General features: G+C 41.8%; 1 protein-coding gene across 1 annotated transcript in view; it reads left to right on the top strand.

Annotated features, from left to right (window-relative positions):
* Nucleotides 1–20,345, top strand: part of NLGN4X (neuroligin 4 X-linked) — a 240,092-nt gene that overhangs the window by 202,076 nt on the left and 17,671 nt on the right. The window lies entirely within an intron of this gene.

Below are 20,345 nucleotides of genomic sequence, written 5' to 3'. Positions count from 1 at the left end.
CTTGTATGCCAAGAATAGTATCTGAGTTTCCATTGACCTTTCTCTTCACTGGACAAGGTGTTGTCTAAGTTTTATGTTTATTTTTCAACCTGGTGACTGTAAACATTTATTTCATTTTATTTTTTTAATGTCTTATTATTTTTGAGAGAGAGACTGTGAGCGGGCAAGGGGCAGAGAGAGGGAGAGACAGACCCTCCGAAGCAGGCTCCGTGCTGACAGCAGCAGAGAGACCTACGGGAGGCTCGAACTCACACACCATGAGATCATGACCTGAGCTGAAGTCGGACGCTCAACCCACTGAGCTACCCAGTTGCCCCTGTAAACCTTTCTTTTTAAAGATGTAACTTACATACAAAATACACATGTCTTAAGTGTATAATTCCATGAGTTTGAAATTTTGGGCACGATATTTTTGACAAACAATTTTAACAAGTTGTTTTGTATTTTCTCCATACAGATCATGTACAGCTGGTATAGTTTCTCTTACATTCCCACGGATTGGTAAATGACATCTTTTGAACATTTTCCCATAAATTCTTGATGATTCATCAAAATAATACTGGCTTTTGTGTACTGATATTCTATGCAGACACCTTATTAAATGTTGTCATTAGTGTGAATAACATTTACATCCTGTTGGTTTGCATAGGTCATAGAGAATAGGATTCGGCAACTATTTCCAGTTGGAAATAGCAATCCTCATTTTCCGTCCAGACTTTCTGTTGTTGTCATTGTTGTGTTTCTTATAGAGCTGCTAGGGCATCTGAACACAGTGTTGAATGGAAATGAGACTGTGTATCTTGGCATCTTGTCTTTAGAAGAAAGTCTTCTATTGTTCTACCATTTGTGAAAGATTTGGAGAATGGTATTGGTAAATGGCCTTTTTCAGATTAAGAGATGTTTACTGATAGGTGGCTATCTCACCACCTTTTCCCATGGATCTCATACATTATCAGATTCAGATGCTAAATGGAAGAGGGACCAGGTGCCTTCCCCCACAACCCAGAACAAAACGAGTCGTATTTATTCACAAATACGACTTCTTGCACAAACATTTTATCAAGTTGGTGGAACTATAGTTCATTAGTTGACTTGTCAAGTGTCTTCTTAATGTTTATCCAAATTGATCATTTTGAGTGATAATTACTTCTATGACCAAACACTCTTCCACAATGCTTCTCATGCTTTAGCCTTATCTATCATCTGTTTATCTATCTATCTACCTATCTATCTATCTATCCATCCATCTATTTATGAGAGAGTGTGAGCACTAGAGGAAGAGAGACAGAGAATCGCAAGCAGGCTCCCACACTCCATGCAAAGCCCAATGCAGGGCTCTCTCTCATGACCCTGAGATCATGACCTGAGCCAAAATCAAGAGTCAGATGCTTAACTGACCGAGCCACCCAGTCACCTGCCATGCTGCAGCATTTCTCAGAATCCGCTGAAGGGCTTGCTGAAATGCAGATTCCAGAGCCCACCCTCCAAAATTTGGATTCAATAAATCCAGAGGATGGGAAGGGAGCAGAAGATTCATAGAGCTAACTGGTTCCCACATGATGTGGTTGATCTGGGTCCATGGACACACTTCGAGTAGTGCTGTGTATAGACCTCTGGATGTCATAAAAACTGTGACTTGTCATCTGTAATTGTTATTGCTGGCCAGTTCCCAACCACTCTCTTCTTAAAATCTCTATCTGTATTATATTAGGCTAAAATGAATTTATTCCAGACTATAACTACAGAGAGAAGCCAACTCAAAGAGTTTTCTTAAACAATTCCCTAATTATCCACATTAACTGAAGTTAAATCTTACAGAATATCAATATAGCCTATGCATATATTATTAAATGTTATAATATATAAAAAGATATATATGAAACAAAAATTAACATACAGTGGTTTATTAACAAATCTTATATCTGTTTTGTTTCAAAACGGACAAGCTTCAGTCTCTGAAACAGGGCCTGCCAAATAAGAAGCATTGCATTTTTCATTCAACGGATTAATGAGTAGCTCCAGTCAGATAAAAAGTTAACCACTGCATGACAGGCTTAGGGGACATTTTTGCACGGGGATTCACACGTCAAGTTAGCAAGCTCTGCCCAGGTCACGTCCTTGCTGACGGAAGGCAGGATGCTCACAGGCTTTGGCAAAGCTCAGGACAGCATTTTCAGCTGAAAGTCACTGCCATAGGAGGTGTGCACACATTCTTGCTAAATACACCATTGCACAATCGATGAATACCTTTTCAAAAGGTCTGCTGTTCGCTGCGTATTGGAAAACACATGAATCCAGCAAGCATGCGGTCCAAAATATTTGTACACCTTTCTAAATGTAACCTCATCTGTCTTCCTATCAATTGATCCCTGGCCGCCTTCCCCACTCAAATCACCCTGATACTGGAGCAGTAATTTTGGGACGGGAGTTGGGGCCATCTGTCACCTGTTAAGAGGGCATTTGCTTTTTCGTTCAACATCCATTTAATGGACACAATATGAGTTTGAGAACATAAAGTTTACAGGACTAACCTGACTGCACAGAAACAGGAGGGTAATAAATGTTAGGTGACAAAACAAGTTGTGTGCACGGCTTTGACGGACGAGACTAGGAACACAATCGTGTTTGTATCACACAACTCCTACAGAATTCTGAGGAATACAAGTTTTAAGCAAGACTTAGCAAGAGGACAGTCAACAAAGTGTGGGCATTCAGTAAAGTTTAGAATCGGGGAGGGGGGGAGTAACTGGGAAGCTGTGTCTTTACCATAGATACGGGTCTTCCCTCTGACGTTGGGGGTGAGTGTGACAATGCGTAGGAAGGACTGCAATACACGAGAGTAAAATCAGCACAGCCTGAATGTTAACCAAATGCTGGGGTTTCTAAACGGCCACTGATGCCAGAAACGCCTTTTCAGATGTGTCAGCCTCAGTAGCTGGAGACATGCTCCTGATATGGGCACAGGGAGTGAGAAGGAAGGGAGAGCGGGTGGAGGGAAGTCAAGATGTTTAGCTCCGTATTGGGCACACTGAGCTTGACAGGCAAGGAACACAACGGAGCGAAACAACTCCATGATGCTTGGGCAGCGTGTAAAATTGGAGCCCCTTGTGGTTCCCTAAAGATCTAGGCTGCGATCGTCATCAGATCCTCGATGCTCCAGGCCGGTGTGGGCTCACAGACCCATGTTGGGAGCGCATCCTTATTGAAGGATCTGCTTTCGTGCTGCAAGAATTAATGTAAATTCACTCTTACCTGGTTTTATGCTCCCCTTGGTACTTTTGTGAAGAGATAGGCAAGAATAATAGGGATTCACCGATGCTATCCATCTGTTAGAAAAACAGATAAAGCAGAAATATTTGTTTCAGGCTGAGTTCCAAACTTAATATTTAATGATTTTTCCTTCAAGTTTGTTGATTCACACTATATCTCCACACCCAATTTGCTTTCAGGAATGCCCAGATTTGCTACAGAAAGTACAATTGATCAAAAGTTGGCTGCAGGAACTCAACAACAATCGTTTTAGAGCCTACTTCCTGCTTCTCGAAACTATTCTAAGACCATAAGACACCTCTGGTGTGGAGTGTCTGTCTGACTTCTATTTCAGATACCCTTCTTTAAGTGTAATATTTTTATGTTTTTCTAATTGTCTCACTGCTGAGATAACACACCTTCAATGCTATAAATTTAGAATGTCAAAGGGCATAAAGAAAAAAATATATGTGTATGTGTCCATGCATGTGTGTATGTATATAGAACACAGGTTTGAACAACACAGGTTTGAACTGCACTCGCGTGTGGATTTTTTTTTCCCGCAAATACTGAACAGTGCCAGAAATGTATTTCCTCTTCCTTGTGATTTCTCTTACTGTCCTTTTCTTTACTTTAGCTTGTTTTATTGTAAGAATTCATCATACAATATACGTAACATAGAAACTATGTGTTAACCAACCATTTACATAATTGGTAAGGCTTCCACCCAGCACTAGCCTATTAGCAGTTAACTTTCTGGAAAGTCAAAAGTTATACTTGGATTCTCAACTGCGTGGGTCAGAGGGGGTCAGCACCCTTGCATTGTTCAAGGGTTCACTAAATAAGTAAGTATGTATGTAAATAAATAAATAAATAAAACAAGGAAACAATAGAAACACAAAGTCTCCAAACGCCAACTGGTAAGACCCTCCCTGGCCACAGTGGGACAATTTCAACATCCTTAAGAATAACAGGTGTACTGAATTAAAACCTGACAAATTTATAATAACCCATACATTCGCCATGATACTCCATATAATACTTCATTGGTTACAAAGAAGTCTTAAAACTCAATAGTAAGAAAACAAATAACGGCCAAAGACCTTAAGACACACCTCACCAAAGAAGATAGACAGGTGATGAATACCGATATGAAAAGATGCTCCTCATCATAGGTTATCAGGGAAATGCACCTTAAAACATCGACGAGATACCACTAGGCATGTCTTAGAATGCCACACATCCAGAGCAGTGACAGCACCAAATGCCGGAGAGGGTGTGGACCAAGAGGAACTCTCGTTCACCACCGGTGGGAATGCAAAATGGTGCAGCCATTTTGGAAGACAGTTTTGCAGTTTCTAACAAAACTAAAGATGCTCTTCCCATAAGATCCAGCAATCATTGTCTTTGGTATTTACTCAGAGAGGCTGAAAACACATCCATACAAAAACCTCCACATGGATGTTTATAGCAGATTGATTCATAATTGCCAAAACTTGGAAGTAACCAAGATATCTTTGGTAGGTCACTGGATAAATAAACCGTGGTCCATCCAGACATGGGATATTATTCAACACTAAGAAAGAAATGAGCTGCCAAGCCTTGAAAAGACATGAATGAACCTTAAGAGCATATTACCAAGTGGAAGAAGCTGATCTGAAAAGGCTTCATACTGTAATCTTCCAACCCTATGGCATTCTGGAAAAGGCGAAACTATGGAGACAGTAAAAAGATCAGTGGTTGTCAAGGGGTGGGGAGGCGGGGGGCATGAGCAGGTAGAGCACATAGGACTTTTAAGGCAGTGAAACTATTCTGTATCATATCATAATGGTAGATCTATGTCATTATACGTTTGTCATAACCCACAGAATATGCACGACCAAGTGCACTAATGTAAACTATGGACTTTGAGTGGTTATGATATGGTAATGTAGGTTCATTGATAATAACAAACGTACCACTCTTGGGGGGAACCCTGATAATTCGGGAGCATATGCTTATAGGGGGGGCGCAGGAGGTACATGGGAGATCTCTGTACCTTCCTGTCAATTTTGCCATGAAGCTAAACTCCTCTAAAACTGAAGTGTATTTCACAAGTACAACTCATTGGTCCTGTTGCTAGGGCACCATCACACATCTTTGAATACCAACAACTGAAAGAATCCTGCTTTTCTCCCACTTTCCCTCTGAAACTCAGAGCAACTACAAAGTTTGGGGAACTTTTGTGCCATTCCAGACAGGGAATGCAGAAGAAATAATCACAACAGGCAATCAGAATTCTGTAGAACCCAGATGAAGTCATAGATGTCGATCTTCACCAGTGCCTTGTAAAACATCAGTTGAAAAACTTGGTAGATGTTTTTTTTATAGTTGGTGGGATTAGTTACCACCTGAATCCAATGATCAATCACTGTTAAGATAGTCAAAAATAAGACAGTGGTGCACCATTTACATTCTTACGGGATATATGATGAAACAGAGCATTTTTGCCTCCAGTAGACAACATGAACCTAACCAAACCTGTGAACTAAATACTAATTGTTTTGTTTTGTTTTGTTTTGTTTTGTTTTGTTTTGTTTTGTTTTTTAGGAAATAACAGCAGGATGAGATACAAGACAGTGTAGGAAGCATTCAGTTTATTCTAGAACTCAGGATATTTTTCAGCAGTGGTGTTCAAACTGTAGCTCACAGACCAGGGTGACATCAGCTTGTTAGAAATGCACATTTCTGGCTTCCACCCCACGCTTCCTGAATCTCAAATTTGGGGCAGGGGCCCCCTGGGTCCAGTGTTTTCACAGACCCTGCTGGCGATGTTCATGCCTGCTAACATGGAACAGCCTTGCTTCACAGCAATATTTGCCTGATGGTTTAAAGATACTGATGTCATCAGAAAATGAAACGAATTTTATTACCAAAGAGATCTTCTCATTATTTTTATTTGCTCTGTCTCTAGATCAGCAGCTCACGTTATTTGCTGTTCACTAAAATTACTTGTACAAGCTTTGAAAACTATGTGTGCCTGCACCCTACCCCAAAACAACTAATTAAGGATCTCTACCACTGGGGCTTGGGCATGACTATTTCTTTTTTTTTTTTTTTTTTTAATGTTTTTATTTATTTTTGAGACAGAGAGAGACGGAGCATGAGCAGGGGAGGGGGAGAGAGAGAGGGAGACATAGAATCCGAAGCAGGCTCCAGGCTCTGAGCTGTCAGCACAGAGCCCGACGCGGGGCTCGAACTAACAGAACGTGAGATCATGACGTGAGCCGAAGTCGGACACTCAACCGACTGAGCCACCCAGGCGCCCCGGGCATGACTATTTCTTAAAAGATGTCCAGATATTTAGTGTGGGCAGGGAGGGCAGTCACCTGTTTCCTGTTACCCAACTCTTTGAAAATAATAGGTGTGTGACCACACACATAACGCAAGGAGCCAGAAATATTGGTAAATGAGGAACCCCAGTTTCACTGGCACAAATAAGATAAAGTGTAAAAAGCACTTTGTAAATTATGATAAGGTGATTTGTGTAAAGAGTTTAGCTCTTATTTGAAGGTTCTATCTAAATGCCATGGTCAGTTAAATAATATGTTTTTTACATTTGATTTTTTTTGTCCTGAAAGCACTTAAAAGAATTTTCCCATGGGAAAAAAAAAAAGGTGTTCAACATGATGGGATCTTTCTTACACATTGAACATAATGCCAAGTTTTGGAGTCATCCTGTTGACAATTAGCCATGACTCTACACTGAGCAAACTGGACCAGAGAGACATCTTGGAGGACCCAAGTTCTCCCCAGGATGAGGTGTATTAGTTGGCTTTTCAATCAACTTTGGATAATTAGACAAAAAGGATTCCATTTTCCATCATTTGCGTTTAACACCACTCAAGGTAAACACCTTCTGTGGGTGCTTTACTTATGTAAATATAGACTACAAAACAACAATGTTAAAGTCATGCAAAGGGATCTAACAAGCACTCCTGTGGACTTTGGCAAGGACCTTCACTCTTGGTTGGAGACATGGATGTCCAGACCTCATAGGCAGCATGAGCACTACTGGTTTCTTTGCTACTTGGGCTGTTATAGCCTGAATACCATAGGCTGGGTGACTTAAAAACAATAGATGTTTATTTCTCACCCTTCTGGAGGGCAACAATCCTGCTCATGACCTGATCACCTCCCAAGAGCCCCATCTCCCAATAATAAACCTTGGGGATAAGGATTTCAACATAGGAATTTGGGGGGCAACAAAAGCATTCAGTCCATTGCAAGGGGGAACAGAAGGGGAGTGGCCTTAGTTATTCAATCCAGGTGTCATACCTTATTAGGTGGATTTAGCCCGGTGTGTATGTGACATATCTTATGGACACTACGATCCAGAGTATTTCCCATATGGGAACTGGTAGCCTCATATAGTTTCTGTTAGGGGTGATAAAAATTTTTGGAAATAGGTAGTGGTGATAGATGCACATCACTATGGATATTATTAATCCCACTGAATTGCGTGCTTAGAAACGATGAAAACAGGGGTGCCTGGATGGCTCAGTCGGTTGAGTGTCTGACTCTTGCTTTTGGCTCAGGTCATGGTCTCATTAGTTCATAGGATCTGACAGTACAGAGCCTCGTTGGGATTCTCTCTCTCTCCTTTTCCCTCTCTCAAAATAAGTAAACTTTTAAAAAAATGATGAAAACAGAAAAATGTATATACACATATCTTTATAAGATTTTTGGTTTTAGTTTTCCTCAAATTAAGGACGGTGTGAGGTAGCATGAAAATGTAATACCCCATACATGTTTTTTTCTCAAAAACAAACCAGATTTATGGGGTGCCTAGGTTGTACCTAAGCATCCGACTTCAGCTCAGGTCATGATCTCACAGTTCGTGGGTTCGAGCCCCATGTTGGGCTCTGTGCTGACAGCTCAGAGCCTGGAGCCTGCTTTGGATTCTGTGTCTTCATCTCTCTCTCTCTCTCTCTCTCTCTCTCTCTCTCTCTCTCTCAAAAATAAACATTTAAAAAATTAAAAAAAAAAACAGATTCACTCAGAGTTTCAGGTACCGAAGGTAAGCATGAATTTGGTCACAAATTCTGCAGATGAAGCAAAAAAAAAAGAGAGAGAAAGAGACAAAAACATTTGATTCTAGAATTTTTATTTCTGGTAAGAGACAGCTTTTCCTTTTTTCTTGTGTTTCTTTCTGAAGAGCAGTTCTGGGGCTGGTGATAATAGAGGAGGTGGTGCCTGAAGGTGGCAAGTTCTCTTTCTTCTTCAGTGGCTGGCACCTTCCCCGATGACATTAAGAAAAATATACCAAAGTCTGAGGCGACCTCGCTCAGCAGACTCTGCCCATTATGTGTAATGACCGCCTAGAGTCTTGAACCTGGAAAAATCCTACCTTGGTTTTGCTCCATTTGTTCTTAAAAAGCCAACCCTGGATAGCTACACCTGCCAAGTGCAACTGTGGACAGCCATGCTCCACCGACTGGGAATCCCTTTTGGTTTTTAGTGTCTACCCCTGAGTTGTACCACCAAAGGTTCTGCTTCTGTGGCCTGGGATGGAGCCTACCTGTGTCCATTTTTCCTGGGAACTCGGGCTGGTCCAGATGAATCCCTCACCCTGGTTCTGACATAGCCCAGCCCTCCCTGGCTCGAAGTACCATGAAGGCTGGAGAGGATGGTCCTAGCTCACCCAGGAAACACAGTGCAGGATGCAGACATGCTCGTAACAATGTGTTCAGGAGACAAAGGTACACCTGCACCCGGAAGGTGCTCAGTGGCATCGATCTCTCTAGTTCATTTTCAATGCAGCTGAGTCACATATTGAGAGGCAATGTACAGTCATGTGGCAGAAGCATCTGGGAGAGGAACTGAGTACATTTCCCTCTGAGTCCCTATTTTTAGTACTTTCTGCCCTTGTCTGTCAGGTTTGGCAACCTTGAAACTGTTCTGATAGTAATGAAATGAGTCTGTGCTATGCCTCAGCCTTTGGAATTATTCTCTCTTTCTACGTCTCCATCCATCCCTCTATCCCTCCATTCCTCCATCCCTCCATCCATCCTTCCATCCATCCATCCATCCCTCATCCCTCCATCCATCCACCTATCCATCCATCCATCCTTCCATTCCTCCATCCATCCCTCCATCCATCCTTCCATCCATCCATCCATCCATCCATCCATCCATCCTTTCATCCCTCCACCCATCCATCCCTCCATCCATCCATCCCTCCATACATGCTTCCTTCCCTCCATCTGTCCTTCCACCCATCCATCCATCCATCCATCCTTCCATCCCTCTATCCCTCCATCCCCCCATCCTTCCATCCATCCATCCACCCACCCACCCATCCACCCATCCATCCACCCACCCACTCATCCATCCATCCCTCCATCTATCCATCCATCCATCCATCCATCCACCCACCCTTCCATCTATCCATTTATCCATCCAATCATCCATCCCTCTATCCCTCCATCTACCCACCTTTCCATCTATCTGTCCATCCATCCACCTGCCCACCCACTGACCCATCCATCTATCCATCTATCCATCAATCTATCCATTTATCCATCATCTATATATCCTATCTGTTTATCTATTTGTCTTTACCTATATCTTTATACATACATACACATATATATTTTTCTTAACTAGAAGATCTTTTAAATTCACTATGCATGGTCTTGTTTAAAATGCCTTTGGTATACAGAAACACTTGGGTAAATTCTCACTGCTTTAAAAATAGCGACTGTGCCATTAGCTAAAGATAAATTGAACAAAATATGCTATTGGCCTTTTTTTCATAACCGTCATTACCGCCAAGCCCTTAATAAGTATTTTTCATACACAAGATGATGATAGTAAATCACATTTCCATGGAGCTGTATAAGACATCACATTCCTCATCCGATCCATGCCATGTGGTGGTGGCAGGACGAGGACAGAACACCATTCAGAGTTTAAGAGAAACCTGGGTTTGATTCAGCTTGTCAAAGTCACAGGACTGGTGACAATGTACCTGACTCAGCCAGGACAAGGCCAGCCATCCCTGGTAGACAGAACACCAGTCCCCTTCTGTTCATATGTGTGCATCCTAACCCTGAGAATATAGACTATGTGGGAGGAGGGATGTTACAGATATATTAAGGATCTTGAGATGAGGAGATCAGCCTCAAATATCTGGGATGGTGCAATCTGATCAAAAATCTCCTTAAGGAAGGGAGGCTGGAGGGTCAGAACCAGAGAACATTTCAACTTGGAAGCAGAATTCAGAGAGAAGATGCTATGCTGCCTGCTTAGATGAAGGAAGACAGAACCATGAAGAAAAGTCCGTGCACGGCCTCTGGGTGCTGGACAAGGAAAGGGAGCAGGCTCGGTGTTAAAGGCTCCAGAAGGAACCAGCCGTCCAGCCCTTTAGATGCCGACCTCTAAAACTGTACGATGAGAAATACGTGTGGGATTAAGGCACCAGGTTTGTGGCACTTTGTTACAGCAGCAAAAGGAAGCGAATATAAACATCATTTAATTTTCATTTGTTTGCTGATGATCTACCTATTGCCAGAATATGAGTTTCAAGCTGTCCAAAAAAACAAACAAACAAAAAACAAAAAAAAACTGGTTCATTGCTACATCTTTACCACAAGGACAATCAGTGCCTAGACTATGGTAGGCACCCAGGAAGATCAGGTTGAACTCATAAGTAAATTACCCCCCTACGCCTGTTAAATATTTGATCTCTATTACATCGTCATTATTTTGAGATCTCTGCTTTTTCCACAGTTGACTCTGGCTCTGATTCTGCTTTTCCTTTCTGGCCGTCATAAGGATAATGGTATCCGGTTGAACCCAAGGGTGCCGGGCAAAATTCAGTGAACCCAACGTGGTCTCTACATGCCGTCTGTGCAGGAAAGACTTCAGATGTTCTTGACTCTGGAACGTTGCTTTCTTTAAGCAAAAGTTGGTGGGATAAAATTTCTTACGTGGAGAATCAGCACAATTAGAGTTCCTTACTGTCTAATCTTTAAGAACAGAGAGTTATGGGGGCACCTGGCTGGCTTAGTCAGTAGAGCATACAAGTCTTGATCTTGGGGTTGTGAGTTCAAGCCCCATACTGGGTGTAGAGATTACTTTAAAAAATCTTTTTTTTTTTAATTTTTTAATGTTTATTTATTTTTGAGTGGGAGGGAGAGAGAGAGAGACAGAGCGCAAGTGGGAGAAGGGCAGAGAGAGAGGGTAACAGAGAATCCAAAGCAGGCTCCAGGCTCCAAGCTGTGAGCACATAGCCCGACGCAGGGCTCGAACTCACAAAGGGCAAGATCATGACCTGAGCCAAAATTGGATGCCTAACCAACTGAGCCCCCCAAGCACACTAAAAATAAATCTTTAAAAACCAGAGTTATCCTCTTTTTGAGATGAATCTATCCATACCTGTTTTGTCATATGGTCTATTTAATATTTTTGTACATTATTTTTCCATGAGAAATCTCAATTTCTGCCTTTTAAATCCTCAGGAAAGCATTCCCTGCCTCTTCAGGTGCCACCAGAGTTACCCAAAATGACAATACCAATTATAACAATAAGCGTTAGTATAGTAAAAGATAGAATGGGATGTGGTAGCTGCTTGCAAGTGGGGAAAACCTTTTCACTTTCTTTTCTTTTTTTTTTTAATTTTTTTTTTCAGTATTTATTTTGAGAGACAGTGGAGGAGGGGCAGAGAGAGAGGGAGAGAATCCCAGGCAGGCTCTGTGCCATCAGCACAGAGCCAGACGTGGGGATTCAGACTCACTAATGGTGAGATCGTGACCTGAGTGGAAACCGAGAGGAGGACACTGAACCGACTGAGCCCCGCAGGCTCCCCTAGCCTCCTCCCTTGCTGCCTTAGGTTACATTACATCTCTACATCTTCCAGTCCACCATGACTGCACGTGTGTGAGCAAAGGTACTGTGATGAGCCTCAGGAAGGGCCTCCCCAAGCTGTGTTGTGTTTGTGGGGAACAGGACCTTGAGAGTCGTGGGCATACCAGCTAGCTCTGAGAAAAATAGCAAAGACAGAATAACACTGATGTTAGAACAGTCATGGGCATGATCTATAATAAGTGACAACATAAGGAAGCAGCGAGCGCTCGAAAGCGTTCAGCCAAAGGGACCGCTTTAGCGTGTGATACACGGAGGATATGTGCACAACTGTGCCTTCACTCAGTTCTGGAAAAGGTCATCTTTAAAGACCTTTCTGTTCCCGAAACTAAACTTCGCAGTGGGACTTTAACTCTTTTATCTACCCTCACGCTTACTTGTTACTCAAGAGTATGCTATTTCATCTGAGATGTTGTTGTTTTTTTTCTTAATTAAAGCAACTTCCGGGGGTGCCCGGGTGGCTCAGTAGGTTAAGCACCCATCTTCAGCTCAGGTCATGATCTCATGGTTTGTGGGTTCAATCCCTGCATCAGGCTCTGTGCTGACAGCCCAGAGCCTGCAGCCTGCTTCAGATTCTGTCTCCTTCTCTCTCTCCCCCTCCCCTGCTCACACTCTCTCTCTTTCTCTCTCTCTCTCTCTCTCTCAAAAATAAACAGACCATAAAAACAATTAAAACAACGTCCGTATCTGTGTTCCAGGTTTGCTGGAGAAAAGCAGTGATGGAAAACCTAGGGATGTTTCTGGGCACAGAAAAGATTGTGTGAGCTACGAGATAATGTCAGGTTTTGATAGAGTTGAGAGAGAATGCATTGTCCTTATTTCATTTAGTTCTTGTGATTATGTTATGGAAAAATAAGAACAGACCAGAGTAGTTCTGGTCTGCCCCCAGATAGTATCTAACGGTAAGTACTAGGAAACACTGTGAGTCTCTCCACTAGCATGCTTATGTGCAATGGAGGCTAGAAAATCATGTTGAAACAGAGCAGCATATTTTGAATTACTGTACTTTAGAAGAAATTATGGCAATTATGTTTCCTATTTGTAAAATACTGTTGTGTAAATTGGCTTTTCTTCTATATGCACTTTAGAGGGCTCTGATTACCATGTACAAAATGTGCATCCTATGTGTGCTCTATAAATACACTTTGATGCCAAAAATAGAACTTTCAGTTCTAATCAGTTTTTAAATGTGTGGTGGGTACTAAGGAGGGCACTTGTTGGGATGAGCCCTGGGCGTTCTATGTAAGAGATGAATCACTGAATTCTACTCCAGAAACCAGCACTACTCTGTATATTAACTAACTTGAATTTAAATAAGTACATTTTAAAAAAAAAGAAGAAGAAGAAAGAAAGGGGCGCCTGTGTGGCTCAGCTAGTTGAGCATCCGACTTCAGCCCAGGTCATGATCTCACAGCTTGTGAGTTTGAGCCCCGCGTGGGGCTCTGTGCTGACAGCTCAGAGCCCAGAGCTTGCTTCAGATTCTGTGTCTCCTTCTCTCTCTGCGCGTCCCCTGCTCACACTCTGTCTCTAAAAAATACATAAAATGTTGAAAAAAATTTTTTAATAAAGAAAAAAACCAAATAGAAGCTTGCGAATGCAAAAAAAAAAAAATTGTACAAGTTTTCAAGGTATCTGTAGAAATCTACTCAAATACTGTATTCCGCCCCACCCCACCCCAGGTTTTAGCATGTTGCTTGGGTCATTTTGGGTATATCTAAATGTTGGTAGAATGGCATCTCCCTAATTCACAACATGGAGAAAAGGTAGATTACGTGGTGGGGTGTTTTGTTTTGTTTGGGTTTTTTCTTGCCTTGCTTTTCTCCTTAGACTTTAAGCACATAATGAACATTTAGTAAACAGAATTAATAAACATGCATCACCTTCATGCAATATCTGGCATAAGCAACATGTTTTCTTCATCTATCACCTGCAGAATCTTAAAGTCAGAATCTACGTAGACCTGTGACCAGTTTTTCCTCTGGACCCATTTCTTTAATCAAAGGGCATCTCTTCATACTTGCTATGCATACGTGAAACAGAAATAAATAGCAGTGTTTCTGATATCAAGGAAGTCATAGTACTCAGTGACCGTTTTTTAAAAATACACACTGGACACCAGGCACAGTGCTTTTGTATGTTACTGGTCTTGCCCAGTTATTTCCCCCAAGCAATGCTGTGGGACTTCTTGACTCCACATTGGAGCCACGTGGGGCTTTGGAATCTTAAACTTGCATGCCCAAGGCATTACCATAGATTCCAACCTGCTGCTGAACTACAAGCACACATCCTTCCTAGAGAGCAGTACGTTCTAGAATCGAAAGTCACTGAAAGAAAGTTGCCGAGCTGAGAGATTCGAGGCCATCAGGAAACTTTTAAAAAGAGACCTGCCTCGGTGGAAGGAAGGAAAATGAGGTGCGAAATCCTGCCTCAGTGGTTGCAGCCGGGAGGTGATGGGGTTGGTCTACAGGTGGTGCTGTGCTCCCTGAGCAAATGGTGCACCTTGCAGTGAGGCCAGGTTTCTAGGAGCAAGGCAGACCTGGGCAATGTGAATCAGGCAGGTTACAGGCTGACCGCAGCTTGGTCAAGAGCATCCTGGATGCAGCAGGCTGCGTGTAAAAAGGCAAAGAGATACAGAAATGCAAGGCGTGGTCTGTCTGCTGAAGAATATACATAGGACGTGGTCAGCCGTATAGACATGATACCTCACGGAGGGGCTCTGGAAGTCCCACTAAGGAATTTGACTATAAAACATATTTGCTTTAGGGTGGTGTGGTGTGTGTGTGAGTGTGTGAGAGTGATTGCTAAAGAAAGCGAAAATTGGAAAAAAATGTAAACCCAGATGTAGGATTAAGTGTAAACAATCCACGTTCCTAGAGCTAAACACTTAAATGTTGGATTTCCTTCCAGAGTTTATAATTTACACCCCGCTTTATTGTGTTAATAAAAAAGAGATCTTACCACACAGTATTCAGAAACTCACTGTTTTCTCCTGAGAGATCTTAGATGTTTTTCTGTGTCCACAGAAATCAAGAACCTCTCATTATATGGTTCAGCCAACATGATTTACGCAACAAATCTTTTATGCATGGGCACTGACATTGCTGTCATCTCTTATTTTCAAAGTCACAATCAAAAAGAATTGATCCTTGGGTGGCTGGCAACTTTTATACCTTTAAATAAAGATTTTTTTATATATATCTAGAAAGCATAGAAATAGAACTTCAGTGTCAGAGGGTTTCAGGTTTTCATCTTCATGGGTTTTGTCAATTTTTTCAAGTTGGGGAGCACTATGTTTAGACTAATGGTAATGAATAGGTTGGAAGCATCCAGGATGGAGGGGTGAGCTGGAAGTCTTATCTTGGGCACTGGGGTGTGGACCCAGCAGAGTGATGAGGTATATTAGCTGTTTCAGAAATAAAAGCAAAAAGATTTGAGGGCCAAGTAAATGCAAGTCCCACAAATCTAGAGGAATGTTCCAGCATGGGGTCTTGAATGGAAACTCATCTAACATTGGCTCAAAGGATCTGGTTCCAACATGGCCATTGCCAAAAATTTCATCACTGTGAAACTTATTAACCTTCATATATTGATCTATATTATATACTAAACAAAACTGTGTTTCTTATTTCGTGCTTTGTTTCCAGAATATAATTGGTTTTAGTTTGTGAATTAATGTAATTTCAACTAAAGTAGTATGAAAAACCTGCACAGCCTCAGTGTAAATACTGTGTGGAAATATAATATACTTTATGGAAATAATGCAAGGATTCCCGTTAACAACTTAATGGACCCTTTGTTTGGAAACCTGTGCTACAGAAATCGTGTGTGTTCATAATTGTCTTTGATTTATAAGTAGATTTATAAATTTTTGTTCTATTTATAAATAGATTTATAAATAGGTTTTGACCCTGTATGACTTTGGTGTGATAATTAAATGCAGTAGAAAGTTATGACTCATGTCATTGTTAAGTAAACAAAACTACAAATAGAGACATTAAATTTCAATTAGTTGTGCCCCATCAGGCTCAAAGATTTGGAATATATACCTTTTCTCCCCTTCCATCCATCCTGTGCAAGTATATACCCTTTTGTTAAATCATAAATGATTCCAGCAGGAAAACTTCAGTTTCACATTGTAATAAGTGCACTCAGTGAATGATTTCCTATAAACATCAGAGAGTAGACATTTGCATTTATGTGGCTGATTTTCATTTTTATACCTCTGCTCTATTCTTATCATAGATTCCTTTCCAGGCTCCTTTATGTGACCTAAAGTGAATTCTATCTATTTTTGTTGAAGAATTTTTGTGTAAACATTCCATTTTGCTTTTGCTCTATTAAATTTATAAGATAGAAGTATTATGATTTAATAATGGCTAATGATTTGTCAATTCCCATGCTACTCTGTATCTGTTTCTCTATCCATCCATCCATGCATCCATCCACCCACCCATCTATATCTATCTATGTATCCATCCCTATAACTATCTATCTATCTATCATCTATCTATCTAATCTATCCCATACTTACATACACGTATGTTCTCACACAATGACATATTTATACATATACATTCTATATACGTATACATTATACGAATATGTATATACATACATGACCTACATATACATATGTGTATAGGTACTACTAATAATATATAGTCTCCACTGTATTTCAGAAATTCTTTTAGAAGTACAGTTGAGACTACTCCAGTTCCACCAATCACAAGTGAATACACACAATAAAATTATACACTAAAATATTCTGTATTCTCTTGGTAATTATCTTTTAGTTAATGGTCACCCAAGAAAAGGTCTCCTGTACTTATGTAATGAATTATGTCCTAAAAGAAAATTAACTGTAGCTTTAAAGTTCTATTACAGAAGAACAAAAGGGCCATCGCATCTGGCACCATCGGGCTTCGTTATAACCACTGACTTGCCTGTGTGAAAAGCCACGTGACCTGGAATCATTCTCCTGAGCCCTATGGTGCAATTCAGAAGAGCAAGACACCTTTAGATTGTGATGTCCTACCACAAAAGCCTGAATCTGTGTATCCTAGCCACAGTATGAAGACCGACCTCAGTGCTCATTGTTACACAATGTCCATTTCACTCAACGAGCAAGGCGGGAAATGTGATTTCTGGCTTGAGGGCATTTCTCATGGGCCATATTAAAAAATTTTTTTTAATGTTTAATCATTTTTGAGAGAGAGAGAGAGAGAGAGACACACACAGCATGAGCGGGGGAGGGGCAGAGAGACAGTGAGACACAGAATACAAAGCAGGCTCCAGGCTCTGAGCTGTCAGCACAGAGCCCGACGCAGGGCTCAAACCCCTGTGAGATCACGACTTGAGCAGAAGTCCTACGCTTAACCGACTGAGCCACCCAGGCACCCCTCTCGTGGACCATATTTTACAATAACCACTGGACACCTGAGCTTATCTCTTGTGAGTATGTATATTGTTTGGTTCCTTCCAGCGCTTTGAATTAAACTTGGTCCCGATCTTGTCACAGTAGGTCTGAGTTCAAGTATGTGCTTTCTGTCTCTCTCTCATTGTTCTGTTGTTGGCGGGGGGTTGGGGTGGGGGGAGGGGGGCTGGGGGGCTGACTGATTTACAATCTTCATTTCAGAGACAGTAAATCTCAAAAGCCAAATGTTTCATCAGCTGAAATGCTTAACGGATTTGGAGCCAAGAGTGCTTATCAGTGAAAGAAGCCATTTGTTTAAAATCTCTGGTTTTAGCCAGCCAAGGGGCTGCTTCTGTTAATTCATCTACAGCGTATATGGAAAGAGATGTGCTTCTCGAGGGGACAGACTTCTAAGGATGCCTCTACCAGCACTCGGCTTTGGTGATGTGCATGGCCGTTTCCAAACGGATTATCTACTCTCACGTTCATAGAATTGCATGATAGGAAACTGATACACATCTTGTATCTGCATTATATCAAGCACTCTATTTCCACAATCAGAATAGGGAAGAAATATATTCTTGCAGGGTAAAATAAAATTGCTTGCCTTCATTCTGCACCTGCAATAAAAACTCTGCCTTGTTGATTGTTTAAATTAAAAGAGAGGGTGGAAAAAAATCCCTGGATGATGCAGTGAATGAAGATTCCGTGGCAGCAACTATGGAAACACCAACTTCAAAAAAACCCACGTTCATTTGCTAAACTTCAGGCATGCACGGAGAGCTGTTTCCCTCAGGACTTTTGGAAGGAATTCAGAATCGCAAAGATCAAACCTTTCAATAGGAGGCTGTTAGAAAAGCTAAGATTTGCCAGGGTATAGAATATTAATTAGCCTGCCATTGGAGAGGTTACAACAGTCATGTTTTGCTGGGGAGGGGCTTCAGTTCCATAAAGGCTAGCGATTCACCGTATGTTGCAAATCCTCACTGGTGCCCCGTGGAAAGAAAATAAGCAAATAGGTCATTCTGGGAGAGCTCACAGAGGGGGAGAGGGAGTGGAGGAAGGATGTGTTGAAGACAGAGCGGTTCTGCCAGAAAATTACTGGAGCCTTTAGGAATGAATCACCGCTTTCCTTAATGGGGAAAGAGAGGCTTGTCTTATGGTTATTAAACGGCACCCAAACTACCATTATGAGCCCGTTTCATACATAAAGCTGCATGAAAGGGCCTTTGCTCCCAAGCAGGGCGCGATGCATTTTATGAGAAACTGTGCAAAAGGTTGCATGATGAATGCCAGAGCCAGGGAACACTCGTTGGCATGAAACGCTAATTAGTAATTGCTAATTAAATAAGGGAGGGGTTGGTAACGTCGGAACGTTCCCACTAATGACAAGCTCATCTCAGCTCCACCCCTGAGAATGCTGGAGAGGCCTGAATCTTCGAGATGCCCTGGCCATGCATCTCTGCAGATACAGGAGATCGTGAGTGCACTTAGTGCCGTTTCAGAACCAGGTTTTGATTCATGTGACTTCAGGGCCTCAGTCAGTCTGTCTTCACCCAAACACTGCAGCGGGTGGCTGTAGGAGCGTAATAAGCACTTACTGAAATGGCTGGAAAAAAAGGAGGTGGGATGGAAGGGGGTGTTTGGGGGCAAGGGCACATATAAGAAAGTAAAATGACTAAGAAGCAAACAAAACACCTTTTTAGCATTTGGTATTGTTTTGTCAGAAGGCCTAGGCAAGACAGAAGTGGATATAAAGGGAGATCAACATGTGTGCAGTATGTGAACCTTGGCGGAGGCTGGAACAAGCTTGGAATTTGAGAAGGAGAGGACCTGTCTGTCCGTAAAACGACGTCAGACATCAGAGGGAAGGCTTGTTTCAAGGTCACGATCTCTTTTGCCACGAGAGAGAGACAGACGAGTCTGGTATCCATCTGACCACGTTGCTACAGGAAAAGCTTTGGGTTGCCTTCTTTGCAGCCTCTAAGGACGAATTAGGAACGTGATGCCTTTGGTGAAATTGGTTCCTCAGTTTATAGAATCATCCTTCTTTTTAAAATAAGACATACCAGCTCGTGCTATTTCAGGGACGGTTGCACTGATTTGAACACGCACCGCAATTCGGCTCAGATTACAGAGTTTCATGTTTCTGTGTGCGACTCTAATATGTGGTCTATAAGGGGTGGGCGCTAAGTAAGAGTGGAGTCCCCAGGATCTGTCGCTTAGTTTGAAACTTAAGCATTAAAAAGAATGAAAATATCAATAAGGAATTCAATGGGGAGAAGCTGACAACCTGTAATGCTTTTCTGCACCCACATGCACACACACACTTACACACAGACACCAACACACAGATGCCCCAGCCCAACACACACACTTATTTTTCCCTGAAAAACTTCTTTTTTTTAATTTTTTTTTAACGTTTATTTATTTTTGGGACAGAGAGAGACAGAGCATGAACGGGGAAGGGGCAGAGAGAGAGGGAGACACAGAATCGGAAGCAGGCTCCAGGCTCTGAGCCATCAGCCCAGAGCCTGACGCGGGGCTCGAACTCACGGACCGCGAGATCGTGACCTGAGCTGAAGTCAGACGCTTAACCGACTGAGCCACCCAGGCACCCCTGAAAAACTTCTTTTAGGATATCCCTGAAAAATTTTTTCAAGGAGGACTTTCTCATTTTACAACCAACGTGTGTAGACAAATGATAACTTGAATCTAGTAAAATTTATGGTCTCTGGTATTATCATATATTATAAATATTTGAGATTGATTTTGC

The sequence above is a fragment of the Panthera uncia genome, chromosome X (assembly GCF_023721935.1).
Source record: "Panthera uncia isolate 11264 chromosome X, Puncia_PCG_1.0, whole genome shotgun sequence".
Taxonomy (NCBI): Eukaryota; Metazoa; Chordata; class Mammalia; order Carnivora; family Felidae; genus Panthera; species Panthera uncia.
This window is presented reverse-complemented; position numbering and strand designations above follow the sequence as displayed.